This window comes from Macrobrachium nipponense, chromosome 30 (genome assembly GCF_015104395.2).
Source record: "Macrobrachium nipponense isolate FS-2020 chromosome 30, ASM1510439v2, whole genome shotgun sequence".
Lineage (NCBI taxonomy): Eukaryota > Metazoa > Arthropoda > Malacostraca > Decapoda > Palaemonidae > Macrobrachium > Macrobrachium nipponense.
In genome coordinates this window covers 10,056,131-10,080,838 of record NC_087218.1, presented here as the reverse complement: position 1 = coordinate 10,080,838, position 24,708 = coordinate 10,056,131, and the positions used below count along the sequence as shown (strand labels likewise).

General features: G+C 37.9%; 1 long non-coding RNA gene across 2 annotated transcripts; it reads right to left on the bottom strand.

The window, feature by feature from the left end:
* Positions 1-4,869: 4,869 nt before the first annotated feature.
* LOC135202010 (uncharacterized) lies at positions 4,870-9,541 on the bottom strand. 2 transcript variants are annotated; one of them, XR_010311641.1, is made up of 3 exons: positions 9,347-9,541; positions 7,235-7,468; positions 4,870-5,021 (listed from the first exon to the last, which is right to left on the bottom strand). It is a non-coding gene; the product is annotated as an uncharacterized LOC135202010 (long non-coding RNA). The 2 variants fall into 2 exon arrangements; XR_010311640.1 differs by lacking the exon at positions 4,870-5,021 and adding an exon at positions 6,701-6,789.
* Between the last annotated feature and the right edge of the window lie 15,167 nt (positions 9,542-24,708).

Below are 24,708 nucleotides of genomic sequence, written 5' to 3'. Positions count from 1 at the left end.
AACTAGTGTATACTAACCTAATGTACCATAACCAACCTAACCTAACAGGCCATGTTACTTAGCCGCATATACGCGATAGCATTCCAGGATTGCTAGCATATAACTCAAGATTAACAACAGGTTAATTACAGTCAGTCGATGAAAAAAAAAACGGCTAATTCTTAATAGGCAACCAAAATGCTAGAGAAAAAATCATTTTCATGGTACTAATACCTGATGCAGAGCTCTTGCTTGGTTCTACCTTTTAGTTTTCCATAGCCTAACATCCCAAATTTTCAACTGCGTCCCCATAATTGTTTGGCATAGGGCTTAGGAAACAAAATAAAAATGACCTATCTGGATGAAAAAATACTTAATTCTTGTCTACAGAATAGTTCAACTGGGGATTGGTTTGTTTGTATGGTGTTTTTACGTTGCCATGGAACCAGTGGTTATTCAGCAACGGGACCAACGGCTTTTACGTGATTTCCGAACCACGTCGAGAGTGAACTTCTATCACCAGAAATACACATCTCTCACTCCTCAATGGAATGGCCGAGAATCGAACCCGCGACCACCGAGTGGGGAGCCAAACACCAAACCAACCGCGCAACTGAGGCGTCCAATGTATTTTGCCGTGTTTAGTACTGGCCCCCTGGGGATTAATTACAGTCGTCCGAATAAATATTACTTAAAATTCTTGTTCAGGAGGTAAAACTGCATAGAAAACCGCAACTGCCATAGTCTAGGGCGCCGCGGAATAGTACCGTAGAACTACCTCATTCAGGAATGAAAAGGGAAACTGAAAGGAGGTTTGGAAGGTGTAACAGGAGGAAAACCTTGCAGTTGTACTAGGTATGTGAAAAAAACTGTTGGCGAGGATGAAATGTCAGATGGAAGAAAATATGAACGGAGGTACAGTAAAGAAATGAAGAGGTAGCAGCTAGGGCCGCCAAGGGACGCTGCAAAAACCTTTAGTATTAGGTAATGCCCACAGTGCATCGCGTGAGGCGCACTGACAGCACTATCCCCGTGTTTGGTGAGAACTTCAGAAATCAAAGAACACTAAATCTACTCTACGGTGTTTTTATAATTACCCAACAGCTAACAAATTGAGTACAGTGTCAATATTAGTCCAGTCTTAATCTTGAGGAACAAAAATCCTGGCCATATTACTAGTAATAACTATAGTTTTGGTTTTGCTTGGGGATATGAAAGGCAGACCAACAAACTATCACTTTCTAGTTGAATTACCTTCGTTGATTTTTTTTAAGTTGTTTAAAACAGTTGAATTTACTTTTTAATCCTTACGGTACTTACGTCTTTTACCTTCCTCAGGTAAGGCCTGCCTTTTGGCTAAGCCAGAACAGAAAGCCTTGATGGATTTTTTCCAAATGAAAACGGCATTTACCATGTAGTATGTTCGTCGTTATTTCTTCAGGTATGGTCTAAATAGACCAGAAGTGTTGCTTATTAAATTTTACGAAAGTTCTGGTTCCTATGAGGTGTACTCTCAGTTTAGGATAACACAGAACAAGACTGGCACTACAGCTACACAGTCTACACCACAGACAGACAGCACTAGCAGTACAGATACTACAGACAGTCTATACTCTACATTCTACACTACTCGCATGAGGTGCAGAAGAGCTTTATTCCATTTTTTATTTATTTTATTTTTTTAGAATTTTAATCATCTTCAGCTGCATTTTATAATACTTCAAAGTATTCATTTTAATTCTTATCCATCACCCCATTTTCGCTACTACCCCGAAAAAATTAAGTGATGTTTCTAAACGAGATAATGCAAAATATTTCCACTTGACTTTTAACCCCCTCCAATTAACTCCTTTTCCTTAACTGAGGCAGTCACACAAACTTGCAAACCCAAATAATAAAGGAGAAATAATACAAGAGACTGATAATATTGCTGATAAATGTGATCTGACTTCATAACAAATGTAGGCTATAGTAGGTTAGTACGAACTGTGCAACAGATCATATGGAAACTGATTTCATTCATTTTTATCGTTATTCTATCAATGATTACTTAAATGTTAGCAACTGTTACTGGTGAAAGGGTAAGTAAGCCTTTCTTACAAAGACTACAGCATAAAAACGTGCAATTATTTTGTCTCCTTGCTGGGGAAATAAAAGGAAAAGTTAACCCATATTGGGCTTTTGAATTGTCTTGGGGAATATGTCAGTCTTCCCTATTCAGTTCCATTACGCAGTGGCTTCTAGGACTTGCTGCTTTCTGGAAGGAAATGATGCAAATTAGCCATTGAAACGAAAAAATTGGATTAATGAATCTGAGAATTTAATTACGAAGACCCTGCTAGATACACACATAGTCAGGAAGCTCTAAAATCATTGAAATTCAAGCGTCAAAGTTAATCTAAACATAAATCAGTGTATAAAAAAAAAGCCATGAATTTTGAAGAGATAACCCAACGAATGTTTTCGTAGGCATTAACAAATCCCATTCTGCCCTTTTTCAGAATCGTACCCTACAGACAGGCAGACAGACAAAACAATTCGAAAACAGTTTTTTTAGGGAAACTTAATAGTTCTGATTTCTGAATATATATGTTTTCAGAACTACCGTAAATATCTATGTATACGAAGACCTTAACAGACTCTTCTGTAAAGTTAGTCATTTCCGTAAGTCTTTTCAGTAACTTTATGACTTGAAATTAGTTTTGAAATTGAATATAAAATGTCCAGAAGTAAAAATAAAAATTAAAAATTAATATCATCAAACCATCAAACAATTCACTTTTCCTAATTAGGTAACTAAGAGATAGTATCCTTCTTAAACAAAAGTTATTCTAATAAGAAATTTATGTTGTGTACATGTGCCTAGAAACTTCTTTGAGTAAAAAGTTAAAAATCAGTGGTATTTCCAAGATTTTTTTATTTTTATTTCTTTAATAGCACGAGATGTTTAAAAATGACACGAGAGTTCACCTGCATTTTCCTTGATTTTAATCCACGGCTGAACCGTGTCAGTCACAAAAGTCTGGTAAAACGTTCCAGTTATGAAATACACTCCAGCTGCTATAAGGAACGCCGTTCGCCATGCTGGTAAGGTTTCCTGGAAAAGAGACAGTGCTTGAAACACTACGCAGCTCATGGCTACAATTTTTCGTATGGTCATCGATGACAATGAGAGATAGTACTATACTGTCCTATCTCCTGGGACCTTAATTGGAACCTTTCTGTGATTTGTGAGACCTGGTCACCTCCTTAACAAACTGCAACAAAAAGCTGACTCCCTTGACATACGTAATAGGAAATCTAATACGAATGGAGGTACAGTAAAATGAATGAAAGGGGGTGCAGCAAAGAGCCTTCAGTAACGCCTATACGGTGCACCCCATAGGTGCACTAACCCCTTACCTACAGGGAGTTCAGACTGAGGAGGTAACAAAACTGACGTACGTTTCCCATTATGATGCTCCCTGTGACCAGAGGAGCTAAGAATCCGGTTAGCAGCCGAGCCATGCAACCCATTCCTGTGATGACTCCCACTAGCGATTGAGGACATATATCCTGCTCTCCCACATGACCCCCGCTATTGGAGGCTCCAGTGATGCCCACTGCTATGCACAAGACTCCAACCGCCAGTGGTACATTGCAATTGACGAAACACATTACTACTAGTGCCAAGCCAGCACCGTACATTCCTTGAATGAGAAAAGAAATATGAGAATGTGCTTTTGAAAACGCATACCCATTACACACACACCACACACACACACACACCACACACACAAACGTATTATAATCTGTCAGCGGAGCTGAACTGCAACTATCATGTCTTACAGTTTAACCACACATTTCTTCCTTTCTTTCTTTCTTTTTTACTTCCATCCTTAGCTCAATGGTAACACTGACATACTCACTCTCTCTCTCTCTCTCTCTCTCTCTCCTTCTCTCTCTCTCGTCTCTCTCTCTCTCTCTCTCTCTCTCACCTACTGCTGAAGAAATTCTGCGAGCAGTCAGAACTGAAATCCTTCCAGAAATAGTCAGTCCACTGATAAAGAATCCCATACCATGCTGAGGATGATTGTAATGTGTAAGGCAAAGATGATAGCAACCCATTCTGAAAGTCAAAATACGTATAGTAACAATAACTATTTTGATCGAAGTATGCATCAATTAGAATATGCTAGACACCCTTCAAAGTCCGTTTTCTATTATGGAAAGCTAATCTAATAGAAAAGTATGACAGGTAATATTTGAAGGGTAGGTAATTCATATACTTAGAATTGTGAACACTATAGATGACTTCCAAGCCAGACTATTTTTATCTGTTGCTTGAAAACTACCGCTTAAAATCATTGGGATGATAATTAAAGATACAGACCTTTTTAATCCTACATACAAGAGTAGTAACCAGCATAAGGCTTATTGTAAATTTGAAATATTTCATTCAGTATCCAACTGGGGATTATCCGCAGAAAATACCCATTACTGTCTTATTCAGCATTATAAGTTCCAGGCTCGATGCTCAAAGCGGGGGAACGTCCCATGATGACCTCCATTCATAATTTAAAAAGAGGCAGAGTGGTACTATTAGTGGTAAGAACAGGAACCTGGGAGGGCATCAATGTCATTCATGCATAAAGGGAGGACTCATAAAAAAACTCGTCATAAATAAAAAAAAAAAAAAAAAAAAAAATGTAAACCTAGTGATATTGTCGACTTGTGGACCGAGTTACAGCTTGTAGTTTTGAAGATTCCCAAACAGCCCGTGTCGGTCAGCGTAGAACTGTGTAGCGGTATAAGCTTATATTTCAGAATATGTAACTCAATGATAGCATACTATTCGGATATTCCCTTTTATGAAGCTTTTAGTGAAAGGGAACATAAATAAGCAAGCTCACCTTGTTAAGGTCAAGATGCTGGATGTTGCTCAGGTAGGTAGGCATCTCCGAAGACAGCAAGTAGTAGCCGAAGTTGTCTCCTATGTGGAACGACACGAGCGCCCAAAAGGGGAGAGAAGTCAGGACACGCTTGAAGTCGATGTCTTTTAACTACGAATAAAAAGAAAAAGAAGGCATGTTATTACTGATACTCATGCTGAAATAGGGAAGAAGTGTTCATACCAGCAAGTTTGATGAAGAAGTGCACTGACAATGTGTGATAAGACGAGTTATGAGAAGTAAAACATTGTAGGCCTATCTTCTGGCGACCTTGTTTTGGTATAAACAGTCGACAGACTATGAGCCCTTGCATTAAACCGTGGCATGGATAAACAAAACTGATTGCAAACTTACTCTAAACATATCTGCACGATGTACAGCTTCACTTCGGCCTATCTTATCTCATGGGAATGGCGTGAAAGCTAACGCTAAAATAAATTCCCTTAGCTACTGTGTAGGTACAGTGACAGCCGGTTCTTGATTCTGGTATAAAAACTGCACCACAAGTAGAAAATACACAGTTTTGGTCAACTCAGGCGGTCGCGAAATACAATAAGAATTTCACAAACGCACACACAAAAGACAGAAGCGAGGTAAAACAAAACAGCAATAGTCAACATACCATATTTCTATTTCGAGCATCGGCAGTCATTCCTGGGGCTACGTTCTTTGGATCTTCCTTAACCAGTGAGAACCACATAACGCCCCAGAGAATCCCTGCTACCCCGAAGACGTAGAATACCGACGGCCAGCCTCCCAGAAAGCTGGAACTAGCCAAGACTCCTCCAAGAGCCATTGAGAAGACGTTACCCAACGTATCGCCTGTAAATATAGTCAGAGCCTCCTTACTGCAATAGGAGTATCCGAATAGTATGCTATCATCGATTTCTTCCTTCATTCAAAACGTACAATGCGCCATTACCCTAATCCAGTGGTCTTCAATCAGTGGGCCATGGGTTGATTATCAAGTGGGCCACGAAAGAAGTATAGAAATTAAAGGTAAATAAACAATATATTTTTTTTTTATCCGGACCTATAATTATAAATAAACAGTATATGTAAAATATGGAAATAAATATATTTTCTTTTTCTTATTATTTCCCAGTAATTGTTCACTGGTTGATTTTTAGATCATGAAAATGGTCATGAAAAGATTCTGAGCATATTTGTATACTGAATTTATGAAAATCTATATTTTGAATTTATGGTAATAACATGTAATAAAATCCCAGTTCCAGGAACTATAATGTATTTTGAACTTATCAATTCCTACTCTAAATCTGAAGTAGTGGGCCATGGGTATTTGGGGATATCTAAAGTAGGCCATGACCTCAAAACGTTTGAAGACCACTTCCCTAATCTCACAAACCAAAAAGCAAATAAGGGTAGTGAGTTACACTAGCAATCAATTGTTGGGAGAGGGTGGAGTGTAAGACGGAAGAAAAAGAATATGAAAGCAGGTACAGTAAAGGGAACGAAACTTAAGAACCTTAAGTAATGCCTATACAGTGCACAGCATGATGTACACTGACGGCACTAACCCCGCCCCCTCCCTTCGGAGAGGTATTATCACAAAGAACTTTGCCAAAAAAATATTCATACCTCGTTTCCACTGGCCCTATTTTAAAAATATACAGAAAAAATATATAGTACCTATCCACGGAAGTCCATGCAGGTAATCGAAACGTTATTTTTAAACTCTCTCTCTCTCTCTCTCTCTCTCTCTCTCTCTCTCTCTCTCTCTCTCTCTCTCTGTATTAGCAAAGGAGTACTACAAACTTCATCTCTTACCAGCTATGGTAATGGAACAGTATTTAGTCCTGAGGTGTGGCGGTATCCTGGACAGCATCAAGGAGTTGAGAGCAGGGTACAGAGGGCTCTGGAAGTGTTGACAGGAGTATTTATCGTCTTACTTTGCCCTCAGAGTAGAGGAGAAATAAGGTATCTTCTCCCACTTAAAGGGAGATGATTTTTATCTGCCTACATACAAAAACCGTGTGTTTCCTACTCATGGGAAAATGCTGTTCTAAATAAGCATTTGAAGATGGGTTTGTATTGCTTAATGGTTAATAGAATGATTATATTTTGGATGCCTGTGGTCCATTATTTACTGGTTCGTCTATCATTTTCGGTGCATTTTCACATCGTAGACTATTGCAACCAGGAAGTATTAATGCAAGACATGGATTAAGGCTAAAACTGTATAAGAAATAAGCCCGAATATCAACTTGCAAAGGATAGAATGCTTAGGTGATAAGAAATAGATGTTTAACATTACCTTTCTAAGATGGTAACAGCAGCGTAGTACTAGTACCTGTACCTACCTGGATCAAACCGCTGAGAACTTTGTTGGTGATCAACAGCCAAATAGACGTGCGAGCTGAGACGGGAGCCAGCACACTGAGGATCGACATTCCCACGTTACTGACGCCGTACATGAGGCGCCCGCCGAAGTGATCCACCACCAGTCCTGCGACAAAACACGACGACAAGTATCCGTAGAAGTGCGCCCCAAGCACCAAGCCTTGCAGCTGTTCATCCCAGTCGAATTCGCCTTCCTGCAACGCGAAAAGTCCAGCGGATTAGCGACTTCTTTCGGGGAGCGGTGTGGAATATACACTACAATTTAGGCCAAGTGCTGGGACCTATATGATGTTATTCAGCGTTTTAAGAGAAAATGGGACAAGAAATGTATGAAAGTTGTAACAGGAGGAAAACCTTAAAGCAGTTGCACTATGAAGCAATTGTTAGGAGAGGGTTGGGAGTGAGATGGAAGGAAGAGAATATGAATGGAGGTACAGTAAAAGGAATGTCAGTCTTAAGCCCGGTACACACTATGCATCGATGCTCGCAGTGTTAGATGGATGCGTTGAAAACGACTTTTTCAACACGAAGCCACATCTCCAATGTGTTGATGGGTCGGAGCCATTTCATTATCAGCTCAGTGTTGCACCATCATTCAGAGGGGGAGGACGTCCGCTCTCCACCACCCGCCAAACCCCTTGAGTGGACAATGACTAACACATTACATTTTATTGAATTACTGAAGGAACATCCATCTGTTTGGAACATCAAATGTAAGTATTACAAGATGAGAAACATAAGGAGTGCAAGCTTGGAAACCATAAAATCAGAGTTATCGAGTTTTGTAAACTGTACATTGCGGAATGAAGACATTACTAAAAAGCTGCACACCCTGAAGACACAATTCTACAGGAAAATGTCTGCAATCAAAGCATCACAGAATTCTGAAGCTGGCACGATAGATCTCTACACTCCGAAGTTATGGTGTTTTGATGAGCTGCGTTTCCTGTAATAAAAAAATATTTGTGTACTTTGTAGTACCTATATTTGAACCTTACTCTCAAATAATCCTTCCTAAGGACATTATAGATGGCTTCACAGGTTTCGGGGATGATTAGACCGAGGCTCTGTTTTGAAATCCTGGTTGAATATTAGAGGCTTGCCTATGATCCTCAGCTGCAAGAACGAGCTCTGGTGATATGTTGTCTCGAAAGCTGGTGTCCCTGCTTACAAATGTATGGTTCAATTTTTTCCAACAATTTATAAAATGCAAGGATTGGCATTCTTGTGTAATTTTCAAAGTCTGTGGATTTTCGACTTGTAGCTCAAAAAATATTTCATTGAAGTTTCCCTTTAAAGTTCGCCGAGAAAGCCATTGCTTACACCACAAGGCTCTACGTTTCTTCCTAAAAAGTTTCTTTTTTTGCAGCACACAGAGCAACTACACCCCACAGTAGTCTCTCCTGGCAAAGTACATCATCGGCAGACATCCTGCCGTTGAAAGCTAAACTGCGAGAACAAGTGAGCAGTGTTGCAGTACAGTTTGGCCGCTATTAATTTTATTCAACACCACTACTGCATCACGTAGCTTATACATGATGGCATAGTGTGTACCATGCTTTAGACGCATATAATACAATGGCTAAAAATTTTGGACTCAATTTCGTATAATATGGTTAGAAGGTCACTGTATTTAGGGATGAGCATAGTATAAGAGGCCCAAATGATGCAATATTACGACATTTTTGGCTTCATTTCTTTTCGAAATGTGGCCTTATATAATCCAGAGCAAGAACTAATTGAACTCTTGTCCTTTTCCTCCAATAACTACTGCCTCTTACCTCACTGGCTTAGCAAGCCTTCTGTAGGTTGCTGCAAGCTACCAGTGGTATTTAAGACAAAATATAAGTACTTGACGCATTACGTTAGTATTAATAATGAATAAAGTTAGAACGCCACGTTGTATAAGGCGGACTTGAAGCCCACCGTGGAAACAATGTCTTTATTTCTTGCTTACTCGGATGCCAAGGTTTTCAGTCCTATTTTCAATGTTGTGGAATGTGTGTGTACATTTGTGAGTTCGGGCATAAAGTCACCAGCGTTTTGCCAAAACAAACGTCAGTGTGATTCACCTTTTCTAGACCGAGGGTACAGTTGGCACAAGGCGGCACTGGACAAACATCGACGTGATTCTCAGCCCCGTGACCGTGAGTCGAACTGGAATTAGAGGACACCATGGCAACGATTGCGACGGAGAGACTTCCTCTGATCATAAAAGCCATGCATTGGCCCATTAAAGTCATCAAGACAAGCGTGTGCCGATCAGTCCAGCCACGATCTTCTGAAAGAAACAATGATGAATTGGATCCACAGCTTTTCCACCGATAACCAGACGACATTATTATGACAACTACGGTCTATAGGTATACCTAGACCGTCATGACGACATTGTATCTCCATCCAGCAGAGGCATAGCCAGGAATGTTTACTGAAGCAGGGTGCGGGGTAGTCTGGGCAAGTGGTAGAATACTATTTCCTGGGGTACTCCTTTTTTAAAATATCATTATCCCCGTAGGAGCTTGGTGTGTCAGTTAACCCAAGGTGGTTATAAGTAAGGTGGTTGCATCTAGAACAAAGGAAATTGACTCATTCGCATCTCTTGCCTGCCTAGGCCACGCCCCCTTTACACCAGGGATGTGCGTTGTCAGCAGGCTTGTTGTAATTGTGATTGTAATTTAATTGAAATGTAATTATTTGCAGATTTTAAAGGTAATTGTAATCTTACTTTATTTCTATTTAATATTAATTTTAGTCGTAATTGTAATTTGATAACAGGACTGGTATTATAATTGGAACTGTAATTGACATAAAGCATAATGTGATTACTCCGAGCCTGACTGACGGAAATTCGTCTGCTAAACAGATGAAGAGCCATATTACAGACATGACGTCAATCTGCAGAAATATTTCTTGGTAAGCAATGAAAATTTACTAATTTCCATAAGTTTGTCTGATTTTTGTGCACAAGACACCATAATTTAGCTATGTTGAAATGTCAACATAGTTAAAAAAGACCACCTTCCCGCTTTGACTAGTGAAAGACAACGAGCATGATATAAATGGGGAGGAGCTTAGTGACGTCATTCAAAGCTCACCAATCAAGATAAAGAAGTACTTTTCATGTACGGCTTGGTTTTATTGTTTTTTTATTTTTTAATCATTGACATCATCAGTATCAGAAGTGCAACAAAGAATCTAAACTTTCCTTTAAAAAGCTTGCAAAGCTATTCTTATTATAGTAAAACTTAAAAAACAAACAGGTAGAAATCATATTTTGATTTGTTACCATAGTGTTCAATGGGGATGACACTACCTCTTTCTCTAGATACCTTGAGTTAACCTCACGAGGTGCACCCTATAGGCCTAGGCATTACTAAATGGTGTTCACATCATCCCATAGCAACACCCACAGTTTGGTCGTTTTACTTACCTCCGTTCCCACTTCTTTTCTTCACTTTTGCTGCCCAACACCTCTAACTGTTACTTCTTCGTGCAACTGTGGATTCCCTCCCCAGTTCCACCTTTAGATCCGTATACTTCATCTCCTTGATTCTCTGGTTCTCTTTATCCACTTCTCCAACCGCCTCTTATCACTGCCCTGAACACTAATGACCGGAAGTGTCTCTGTGCTTCCGCTTTAGCCCTAAATTTTATAATGAATATGAAGGGGGGGGGTTACGATGGCTGCTTATATTTGGTCAGTTACCATGCTATTTCTTCTATATACATGATCATGTAGTCTCTCCATTTACTCTGAGTAAGTAAAGTCGTACTACATGTTTGCTTGACCGAAGGGACGAACCCGAGAAGGCAAATGAATTATTTTTTACAATACTGTTAAAGATAAATTGAATATAGAATTTAGGCCAAAGGCCAAGCACTGGGACCTATTAGGTCATTCATCGCTGAAACGGAAACTGATGCTAAAAGGCGTGAAAGGTGTAAAACAGGAGAAAACTTCAAAACAGTTGCACTATGAATCAATTGTTAGGAGAGAGTGGAAAGTAAGATGGAAGAAAGAGAATATGAGAGGTACAGTAAAATTAATGACAGGGGTTTTGCAGCTAGGGGCCGAAGGCACACTGCAAAGAACCTTAAGTAATGCCTACATTGCACCGCATGAGGTGCTCTGACGGCATTACCCTCTACGGGTGTACCACAGAAGTGGCCTTCTTGGTTGTGTCCATATTTCGTTGTAGCCATAAATAAGAGGGAAATATTTTTCTTCATATTTACCTACAGTCTCATCTTTGTTCTTCCGCTGGATGGTGTTGTTTATCATCTGGTAGACCAACCGAGAGTACAGAACTCACCTTCCAGTCTTTTGGCTTTTCTTCACTCTTGTCCTGAATTCAGATCAAATTAGAGCATCGTTAAACACTGGTTAAATGGGGGTTAACAGTTAACTGGGTCCGTTGCCAGGGTAATTCTTACAAACACCCAAGTTTTTCACCAAACTGTTGTTTTGCTATTTGTTACCACTAACTCCCACTAACTGTGAGACACTTTTCGTATTTCACACTCGTGTTCCTTTATTTAAAGTTTTTTCCATTATTTTCTCATCATCTCACTGAAAGATGCAACACCCTTTCCTCATGTCATCTTTAACACCAAGTCAGTTACTCTCCCATGAGCCTTGTAACAAACACATACACTTCAACTTCACTCTCAGCAAATTACTTTCCTCATTATACATCCCCAACTTCATCCAAAATAAACTATCGATCGGTTCTTTCAAAAACTTCCCCTTTCCATGTGTACACTCGACAAGAAAAGTGAAGATACAGTTTTCATTAGCTTTCTTTCATCGAATTTCCCATTTGTTTTTTACTGAAAAGACATATCGCTAAATTTACTCTAGAATATGAAAATACACTGTAAATTATATCTTATAAGTTAAAACTGCAAAACAGATGGATTCATTCATAGAGATCTGGTAGATAGAATGTGAATTTCTGATTGTAGTACTATGTATCACGATGACAATATTTACTCGTTTCCCTTCATGAACGGGGATATTATTGCATCATCGTAAGTGGTGAATGCAATTATTTTAGTTTCTACAAACTCATGTTTGTATTCCAAAGCGATTAAAGTTAGCTGACGTCAATGACAGTGAATGTTGCGACGGTTAAGGTAGGTTAAGCAAATCTAGTTGCATCCGCAAGAGCGTTTTCTATGATGTGAGGAGGAGCCCTAGAACTTCGAGCGGGAAAGCGCACTCAGTGGATACTGGCTACGTAACGGATTTCACACTTTGATTACTTTGACGTTGACATGGATATAATGCTAGTTGCTGTTACAAAGCTACTGTCTTTCAACATAAATCCCTATCCAAAGTTAGCATGTTCAGCTCAAAGATTTTCTGGCTATATGCTCCCATTACAAAGCAGTCCGTAGTAGCCTCAGCCCTACACGACTGCATTTCTTTGCCGCGAGGTTGAAAGATCTCCCATCACATCAGCATTTTTTGCACGATATAAAACTTTAATTGCCTGTGCAATACATATTGAGTTATTTGTGGTAATAAACTATTTTTTACTTAACACGGCTTTTTTCGTGAATGATTTTTGGATGAAACCGGATTTCAAAAGTACATACTATATCTACTATCAAGAGCGCAAGAATGACCGCAGCCTGTCTAAAGAAAATTTTCCACGTCTTTTAACAATCTCTCTCTCTCTCTCTCTCTCTCTCTCTCGTCTCTCTCTCTCTCTCTCTCTCTCTCTCTCTCTTCACTTCTAAAACATACTTTGAAAATGATATACTACCACTCAATCTCCCAAAGAAAATATAATGAAATTAAGTAGTTATAAAAAGGCCTAACCTTTCACGTAAGCAGATTTTGCTCTCTCTCTCTCTCTCTCTCTCCTCTCTCTCTCGTCTCTCTCTCTCTCTCTCTCATTTTAAACACATTTGAAATAATAATATCACTCAATCTCTCAAAGTAGATATAATGAATTAAGTATCTCTATAGATAGGCCTATGCTTGCACGTGCTCTCTCTCTCTCTCTCTCCTTCCTCTCTTCAAGTTGCTCTCTCCCCACTTTTGAAACATTTAAAAAAATATTATCACTTAATCTCTCAAAGCAAATATAATGAATTAAGTATCACTATCGATAGGCCTATGATTGCGCGCTCTCTCTCTCTATCGCCATAATATTTCGTTCTTTACTGTATTGTACCTCACGATTTCCACAAGTAATGCCCAAATTTTAAAACACTTTCTCTCATTGTTTAAGATCCGTCTTCAATTACGTATTAATTTTACGTCAGTTTAGTGTCAAACGTTACTTATAAATAAGGTTTCACAGTATGTTTTAAAAAAGGATTATCGACATTCTACCCTGAACTGACGTTACCAAACCAACATTAACGAATAATATAGAGCCTGTTTCTACATTCAAGTATAAATAATTATAGGACCTCTACAGAATCTTTATGGTGTAAAGTTGATGGAAATCTAGAAAGCAACTCACGCTATGATTTTGAAGCTCCGCCCCTTTTCTAGAGTTGCCAGGTGTGACATTATTGAACAACGTATGTCAGAAGATTTAAAAAAACTGTATCTTAACTTTCCTTGCCGAGTGTATACACCACAAGTAGCTACTCTACCTATTGGATCAAACTCCTTACACAAGTTTAAAAGTACTACACGCTTGCTCTCGAAGCATCTTCCTGTAGAACAAAACTCTCACTGCTCTCTCCTAACTGTCATTTTGTTATCTGTTCTATTTTCCTTTTTTTTATTAAACCTTTTACATAACTTTCGCAGATACACTAAGCAACACTATACCTCTAAGAGTTTTGCAATCAATTTTATCATGTTTCACTTACACACAAGACCACTATTGGGTGTTACCTTGGGTCGTTATCTATGCGTCACCTAATATATATATATATATATATATATATATATATAATATATATATATATATATATATATATAACATATATATGTTATTATATATATATATATATATATATATATATATATATATATATATATACAGATATATATACATATATATATACTTCAAACCTTCCAGTTCTATGAAAGTGAACATCGTACTACATAGCTAGCAGCTACCCACCACAGTCAAATAATTACAGTATAAAAAGAATCATTGTATAGGTCACCAGTGCTATAATGTACCATGATTACTAAATAGATGAGTAAAATAATTCTATATATATATATACTATACTAATATATAATGTCCAAATCTTCACCACTTATTATCCCGGAAGTAGTACTAGGAATGCTCCAGGACAGCAACTGAGTCCCAGACTCGAAACGAAATGAAGGCAGATAAGCGTTTCCCCTCTACTTATCTTTAACGCAGGTTTGTGTGTGCGTGTTCGTGTGTCTCTAGGTCGGTTTGTCTGCAAGATCACCTGAAATTTAATTAACTGCATTGACTGTACATAGAATTTAGGCCAAAGCTTTGCCAAGCACTGGGACCTGTGAGCTCATTTAGTGCTGAAACGGAGATTGACAGTTAAAGTAACCTCGTATGAATCAATTGCTACTAGGGTCGAAAGCCAGTTGGAAGAAAGAGAATATGAAAGGAGGCTACAGTTAAAAGGAACGAAAGGGGTTGCAGCTAGGGGCCTCGAGAAGGCACGCTGCAAAGAACCTCAAGTAATGCGTGAGGTTACTGGCACAACCCCTCCCAAACTTTACTAGAGGTCACTATCTGGGAAAGACCTGAGTATTCTACCAACCTTTTTACTATATCCCCAAATCTCAGTTTATTTATTATTATTATTATTTAGGATTTCGGGCCTTCTTACTCTTAAGAATATTATGAGTACTTCCGACATTATTTAGTTAAGGGTGGTGACTTACTTTTAAAATCACGAGGATTTCCAAAATCCTATGGAAAACTAGGTAATATGACCGTGGATGAAGATACAAAAATATCTACATGCTTACATGACATAAGAGGATAACATTGCACTGACTTATAAATCCTAGCCTTATGACACGAACAGAGATATCATTAGTTGCAGTAATTGTAGCAAATGTAATGGTAAAATGCCTTTCCAGATTGGTAAATGTTATTAGAGATGGAGTGTTGTAATATAATGGACCCCTGCTTTTTGCCTGTATACGTTTAATCAATAGCTGTTGACGGTATACACTCCTCCACGAAAATGATGCAAGAAAGCCCATATTTCTTATCGTTTCACGTCTAACTTTGTTTTCTTATTATAATCGTATCTTGAACTACACAGCATCCAAGCATCTCTCGCAATCTTACGAGAGATGAAAATAATTATGAATGTTGCTAAACAAAAATCTGAAAAATAAAAAACTTGACACATCAAATCCTCTGGACTAGACTCTCAGCGAAGTACCTTGACTTTTTACATGGATTTATTATTATCGAGCGATTTCTCTATAAGCATCTCTCTCCTGTTTGACGGACGCGCGTCACCTCCAGCAGCGATTGTGTTGACGAACCGTTGCTAAGCAACGGCTTCGGGCTCTCGGCCAAACAAACCCACCCAGCTGACTGGTTACACTAGCTATACGTCAGAGGAGAGCAGTGTACCGCTTGTCACCAGTGACGATCGAAACGGATTCCTAATCTAGATCTTTTCTCAGCGAATCATTTCAAACTTGCGATGCTGGACATCTCTATAATTGAGCGACACATGGCGCTTGGATGTTGAAGCATCTAGGGAAACATTCGGTGCTGAAATGTTATTCAAACTGTGATGTAAACACTGGTGGTTTCTAGGTAAGGATATGTTTAGTCCTGAAGTATTGAGTACTTAAGAGTAATTCTCGATGGAATGTCAGCTTGTGCGTGCGTAGGTGCGTGTGTTTCGTATCGTCAAGAGTGGATTTCATTTCCTGCAGTGTGTGCCGTGGTATGTCATTCATACTGAGTTTATAAATATGCCGTTAGTCTACTCACTCTCTCTCTCTCTCTCTCTCTCTCCTCTCTCTTTATATATATATATATATATATATATATATATATTATATATGTATATATATATATATATATAATATATATATAAATATATAATAATTATAACCAGCTTTTTTTAAATTGCTTCATATTTTCTAAGTGAAGAAAATTATATGAAGCAATTTAAAAAAAGCTGGTTAACAATGAAAAAGCCAACCTATTCTTTAATAATATATATATATATATATATATAATATATATATTATATATATATATATATATATTATATATATATTATATATATATCTTTATATAATATATATAGATTCATTTTAATACGATATATATAAGAGAGATAATATAGCTACAATACTGAATCCTTCAGAAGGTCGATTAAATCAACGGACGAGGGAGTTCATTCACGTTTATGATAATAATAATAATAAAATAACATAATAATAATTAATAATACAATAATAGATACCATTATTTTAGCTCAAGGCCATATACATGGTATATACCAAAGTATAAACAATAAATACACTTTCTAGATACATGAGATAACATTGATAAAAAAAAATTATAAATCAGTAACATCCAAAAAGTTGTACGCCCCCATGCACGTATTCGGTTCAAGGGGCGCATGCGGCTGGCTACCTGAGGATTGTCAGGAATTCGGCTAAAGTGCGGACCTATATTTTTTTGCCTGGAGAGAAAATCAGTGATTCTCAGACTTTGCAGAAATTTACGAGTTGAATCGTGAGCAAGGTTTTTCAGCAGCACTGGGGCCACACAAGAGGGCCTGTGAGCCGAAAATAAACGGTTGTAATTTGGTCTGTAAAGTTCAATTTAATAATGAATAGTACCTAGCTTGTTCCCGTAGTCATGTAGAGAACAATCAAGAGTTGCATTAGTTGCATTTGTCTTTTTATTACACACACAAACACACACCCATATATATATATTGATATATATATATATATATATATATATATATATATATATATATATATGTTTGTCTTAATATAGAGATAAAAAGGCCCATAAAAAACTCTATACATTTGTACCACATATTTTCGGATACCGTAACATCTGTGTCCTTAATCATCGGTCGATTGTGGACAATTATCCACAATTCACCAGTGATTTCGGATAACAGAAGTTCTGGTAACCGAACATGCGGTTGCAACGTGAATATATTTTGTTGTTGAAGGGCCTTTTCAACTTCATAGTATACTGTTATATTACGGGAAAAGACATTCATAAGTATGTATGTATGTTACAAGGAGTTACAAGGATTTGGATGTCTCAAAGACTTGTTAGTCCATCCTTAGAGGAGACATCGTGTGCTCACTTACCTGTAGAGCTGTCCTCCTAATGATTTTGTCTAGCTTTCTTTTAAACTCTTCTACACTGTGTTATATATATATATATATATATATATATATATATATACAATATATATATATATATATATATATATATATATAGTGTGTGTGTGTGTGAGAGAGAGACAGACGCTGCTTCTGCTGGCGCAGAGGTCGACAAAAACCCGGAAGTTAAGTTCGGTCTTATCCAGTAGTGGCACGTCCGATATGAAAATTCAGCTCATCCGGTTGACGAGAGACGTTCTCAAGCTTTTTTGGATTCGATCGACGTAAAAATGCTCTCCGGACATCTACAATACTTCGATTCAGCTAATAATTGACGCCATTTTTAGCATGCTCTTGATTTTCTGTTTCTCAAAATATCACCTCTTTGGAGATAGTTCTATGGCTCCCTTCACAGTCTAGTCCTACCGTTTTCCACTCTTTTAAAAGAAATAGGTCTATGGCTTCCTTCACGATCTAGTCCTACCCTTATCCACTCTTTTAAAAGAGATAGGTCTCTGACTTCCTTCAACGGCGTATAGGTCCTACCCTTATCCACTCTTTTAAAAGAGATAGGTCTATGGCCTTCCTTCACGGTCTCGTCCTACCCTTATCCACTCTTTAAAAGAGATAGGTCCTCGACCCTTCCTTCACGGTATAAGTCCTACCTTATCCACTTTTCTTTCAAAAGAGATAGGTCTATGGCTCCTTCACGATCTTAGTCCTACCCTTAATCCACTTTTCAAAGAGATAGATCTATTGCTTCCTTCACGATCTAGTTCCTACCCTTATCCACTCTTTCAAAGAGATAGGTCCTATGGTTCCCTTCACGATCCTAGTCTACCTTTATCCAAAACTCTTTCAAAAGAGATAGGTCCTGACTCCCTTCACGATCTTAGTCCTTACCCTTATCCACTCTTTCAAAAGAGATAGAGTCTATGGCTCCTTCACGATCTAGTCCCTTACCTTACCACTCTTTCAAAAGAGATAGGTCTATGGCTTCCTTCACGATTAGTCCTTACCCTTATCCACTCTTTCAAAAGGATAGGTTCTATAGCTTCCTTCACGATAGGGTCCTACCCGTCTACCCTTATCCACTCTTTCAAAGAGATAGTCTCCTGCCTTCCTTCACGATCTAGTCCTACCCTTATCCATTTCTCATCCAAAAAGCTTTCAGGAATAGGTCTATGGCTTCCTTCACGATTCTAGTCCCTACCCTTATCCACCTCTTTCAAAAGAGATAGGTCTATGGCTTCCTTCACGATCTAGTCCTACCCTTTTACCCTTATCCACTCTTTTTTTCAAAGAGATAGGTCTATGGCTTCCTTCACCATTTAGTTCCTACCCTTATCACTCTCATTAAGTCCTAGGCCTTCCTTCACGATTAGTCCTCCCTTATCAACTCTTTCAAAAGATATAGGGTCTATGGTTCCTTCCCTTCATCGATCTTTTAGTCCTACTTATCCACCCTCTTTCAAAAGAGATACGTCTATGGCTTCCTTCACGGTCTAGTCCTACCCTTATCCACTCTTTTAAAAGAGATAGGTCTCTGACTTCCTTCACGGCCTAGTCCTACCCGTATCCACTCTTTTAAAAGAAATAGGTCTATGGGTTCCTTCACAGTCTAGTCCTACCCTTATCCACTCTTTTAAAAGAGAAAGGTCTATGGCTTCCTTCCGCGGTCTAGTCCTACCCTTTGATCGACGTAAAAATGCTCTCAGGACATCTACTGTACTTCGATTCAGCTAATAATCGACGCCATTTTTAGCATGCTCTCGAATCCCTGGTTCTCATGATGTCCACTTTTTTAAAAGAAAGGAGGTGTTATGCTTCCTTCAGGGTCTAGGCCCTACCCTTCTTCCTTCCTTCCTGACACTTGTTCATGTTCCTGTCTACGTTTTCTTCTGGTCTGGGCTACAAAAAGGTATGAAGCTGTTGTCTCTTAGGCCGTAGCGTCTATACAGGTCGCTAATTTTATCCTGACAGGTTCCCTGGTCCTCTCCGGAGTTCTTGCTCACATCATAGCCGACCGCCATTGCACAAGATTGCAAATATTTGCCGTAAATTCCAGTCATTGAAGGTATCCTCCATAGGCACCAAACATGCTGCCACATGGGAGAGTAAATCTCCATGCCTACATGCCAAAGGAAATACAAATGATATCGGCGGATATCTGTGCCATACTACAAGGAGAAGGTCTAGCAGACCCACTACAGGGGGGTGGGGGAGTGTACAGAGGGTGAACCATTACAATATTTACCCCAAAAAATACAACAGATCCTCAGTAATACTAACTGTTATCTTTCCATAATAATAAAAATCCGAGTGGATCTTTTTTGTTTGTCAGCCCGCCTGAGGGTGGGGTAAGTAATGGATCGGGAGGGTAGGGGAAACATCCACCCTCCACCTGCAACCTGTTTGTCCGCCCCGGGTGGGGCGGTAAATTTTTATCACTGTAAATTTTTTTCCCCGATTTCTTCTCTCTTTGTTTACATAATATTTTCTTTTTGTTTTCAGCAAAATGTATGAAAGAGAGAAGGTGCTGCTGCTGGCCTCTTCGGCTTCCATGATTTCGAACAATGTCTGTCGACTTAGTATAAATGGGAAGGTATGTATCTTTATGTATATATAATCATATATATATATAATATATATATATATATATATATATATATATATTATGATATATGTACATATATATGTATATATATATATATATATATATATATATATATTTATATATATATATAATATATATATATATATATATATATATATATATATATATATATATATATATATATATATATATATATATATATATATATATATATCTATATATATATATATATATATATATATATATAGACGAACTATCACTAAAACATGCGATATTTCATGTAGCGTCGTAAAGCTGGAGGAAGGAATGAAAGGAGTTGACCCTTAAGCGCTTTCGTGTATTTCTCACACCTCCTCAGGGTCAAGTGATACATAAATTCATTATTTGTTACAGAGGTGTCTTTGTAACAAATACTGAATTTTGTATCAACTTGACCCTGAGGAACTGTGAAAAATACACGAAAGCACTTAAGGGTCAACTCCTTTCATTCCTTCCTCCAGCTTTACAACTATATATACATATATATATATATATATATATATATATATATATATATATATATGAATAACTTGATCACGAAGTATATAAAACGTGATGCTATGTATAAATAAAGGTTTTTTTGCCACGAAGGAAAAAAATGAAAAAGCGAGATAGCCAAGTACTTTCGGTCCTATTCGGACCTTTACTGAGGCAAACTGATTTTACAAAAAACAACATAGTCAAAAGAAGGCTTAATATACAAACTGACACTACCAGATTAGCCATAAGGGCGATTTTCACTCTACAGAAAGGAGGAGCCGCCAGAGGCTAGCCACACCTTGAAGGATACCCGCAGTAAACAAGTGATTCTTCCAGAAAACAGTACATTTTGAAAAAAAACACACGGGAGCATATACAATTTAAATATCATGAATTTTTAACACAAATTTTCCCAACAAAAATTATTATTAATGAAAAGACGAAAGAAAATATAAATATATATAATGATTTACTGTCTAAATTGAATAATTTAGTGCCATCCATAAAATTCACTGTGAAATTGAAAATAACAATGTCATCCCTTTCCTAGATGTATTAATACAAAGAGAATCTTTCCAATGCAAATTCTGTATTTATAGAAAACCCACAAATAATTTTAACATATGTACATTTTTATTCTGGCCACCATCTTAATATTTAAATTTGAAATTTTTTTTTCTTCTATGTTTTTTCCTACGCGCTTTGCGTATTACGAGTCCACAATATCTGGACCAAGAAATAGAATGCATAAAAAAGATAGGAAATTATCTCTGCTACCCACCTCATTTAATTGATTTATCAAAAGCTCACAAAAAGTTTTATAATGTTGCTATTAATGAAAAAGAAATGCCTAAAAATGTACTCAGCTTACCTTATTTTCGTGGATTTGAAACCATAAAATCAATATTTAATCGTTAATGTTAAATGTAGTGTCTCTTATAACATACCATTAAAGATATGCTAATTAAGAATAGTCCCGTAACAAATAACATCATTTACAAAATTCCTTGTAAGGATTGCCCTTCGTTTTACGTTGGTCAGTCAGTAAAAATTTATGTGTATGTATAAAGCAACATATGTATTCAGTTAGAACAGCCCAGACTTCAAATGCACTGTTTATCCATCTGAGTGAAAAATCTCATTGTATTAATTGGGGTGATACCTCGGTAATTGCTAGATCTAATGATTATGTTTCAAGAAATTTACTAGAATCGGCAATTATACAAATCACTAATAAAAACAACCCTAAATCTAGTCTGGGGAATGTACCATTTGGACCCATATATTTGTAAGATGTTTATGAAGGACCTCAAAATAAATGAACAACTAATAAATTAGTCCCCACATGTATATAGTTATTATTTCTTTCTCTCTGTCTCTCTTCTCTCTCTCTCTCTCTCTGGTTCGATATTCTCTCTCCCTCTTTCTCTTATTCGTATATATAATTTATATTTTCTTTCGTCTTTTCATTAATAATAATTTTTGTTGGGAAAATTTTTGTGTAAAAATTCATGATATTAATTGCTATGCTCCCCGTGTTTTTTCAAAATGGTACTGTTTTCTGAAGAATCACTGTTTACTGGCAGGTATCCTTCAAGGTGTGGCTAGCCTCTGGTGGCTCCTCCTTTCTGTAGAGTGAAAATCGCCCTTATGGCTAATCTGGTAGTGTCAGTTTGTATATTAAGCTTCTTTTGACTATGTTGTTCTTTGTAAAATCAGTTTTGCCTCAGTAAAGGGTCCGAACAGGACTGAAAGTACTTGGCTATCTCGCTTTTTCATTTTTTTCCTTCGTGGCAAAAACCTTTATATATATATATATATATATATATATATAATATATATATATATAATATATATATATATATATACTGAGATCAGTCAATTCAAAGCATGAACCACATCCAATAAGAGAAATAAAGGGAATAAGAGAATACCTCTGAGGCGAAGTGATCAACAGCCCTAATATCCATTAGAAACTGAATAATTACTGAAGAAAATGACTAGCATACAGATATCTACCAACCTATGAAACAGAAGGGAACAGCTGCCCTCTTCCTATCATGGGCGGCCTGGACAGCAAGCAAGAGCCCGTGCCAGTACAAAAGCTGGCTTAGTCTAGCACTACTACTATGTAGAAAAATCACATCCAACCGTGCTCTGATGTCTAGGCCAGTCCCTTACGATGCTCCTTGATTGGCTGTTGATAAGCCTATCACAGGGCTGGAAACTCTCAGTCTCTCTCTCGAGAGAGAGTTCACATGGGCAGGATGTACGTGCCCACCTCTCCTGAGGGATACATCTTTCAAAAGTATCCCTCAGGAGAGGTGGAATATGCATGAAGCCTATGTGAACTCGAGAGAGACTGAGAGTTTCACAACTTCCAGCTTCTGTGATTGTCTTATCAACAGCCACCAATCCAGGAGCGTCGTAAGGGAACTGGCCTAGACATCAGATGGCACGGTTGATGTGAGAATCTACCATACCTCTTCCTCAACCAGATGTGCGCAGGCGTCGTCCACAGCGGGGAGCTGAACGTCGTCCTGCCCCTCTACCCCCCCGGACACCGAACCCAGGAGGGTGGTTAGCTCATGTAGGGTCCAGTTCTTCCAGTCGTTCATCCGTCGCCACTATCATGCAGGGTACTGGTACGAGCTCGCACGCGCGCATGCGCTTGAACACCTGCGTTATCTTACATTTAGCTCCAGGAATTGAATTGGATTATAATTATCCATCAAGCACAAGGGCTACGCAAATCATACGGTGCTATGGGATGGTATTTATAGATGGTCGAAGTTAGTGATTGGTAGGTCGTCTTTGACGAAGAAATGTTAGTTTGTTGAAGGAATGATTTAATAATGATGGACGCGTTCTCTAGTGCTACCTAAGTAAAAAAAAAAAAAACCATTCCACTAGGCCAGTATTAAATGCTTATGTAATGCACTGTCTGTGTTGTATCGCTTTTCCATTGATGCAGACTTCTGCAAAACAGTTTTTACAAATATCCATTGAAATGAATTAGCCAAGACAAAATTCATGCCAATCTTGTGGCACCCCAAGGCACGCTATTGGCATGAATTTTGTCTTGACTAATTTCATTATAATGAATATTTGTAAAAAATTGCAGAAGTCATCATATAATTATTATCAGTGTGACTACCTTAATATAACATCAGATGCACGGGATTATGTGAATATACTAGTACATGTACATCTCGGGAATTCGCGTCTGGGGAAAAACGGAGGCAGAAAAATGAATTCCAAAGCTCGAACTGAAGAACCTTCATATTATCCTCTCCGCAGGCCTCCTGGGTGCAGGTCCACGACAGAGCGCTTCTCGTCCTAGCCACCAACGCGGGCGCCCTCATATACGAGTGGGACGGCTCCGTGCTGCTGTGCGCCCACCTCCTCCCGCAGCCGAGTCCTGACGCCCACGCCTCCTTCTGCAGGGGCATTGCGCCCTCTACACGGGCTTCATCTGTGTCGGTGAGTGGGAGGAGTAGCCTGGAGTTTCGTCGGTTTTTCGCCCCATGCCCATAGATGTTAGATGTTTATAAAGATTTAGTTTTTTGCGCACGAAGGCAATATGAGTAACTGCTTATGTCAATATTTTCGAATTTGTTTATATACATTACTCAAGGAGCCCAAGTAAACAGTTGTAAATTTATATATAAACATATTATATATATACTATATATATATATATATATATATATATATATATATATATATGTTTGTATATAAAATACGCGAGTTCACGCCACACACGTAGCATAACTGCGTGAGTTGATATTCTTTCATTCTGGAGAATATAAAAGTAATTAAACAGCTTATGTAATATCTGTAAATTCATATATATATATATATATATATATCTATATATATATATATATATATATATATAATCATATCAATAATAATATTACTATCATATTATTATTATCATTATTATTAATATTATTATTATGTCGTTGTTGTTGTAAGAAATTCACAGTCTCGTG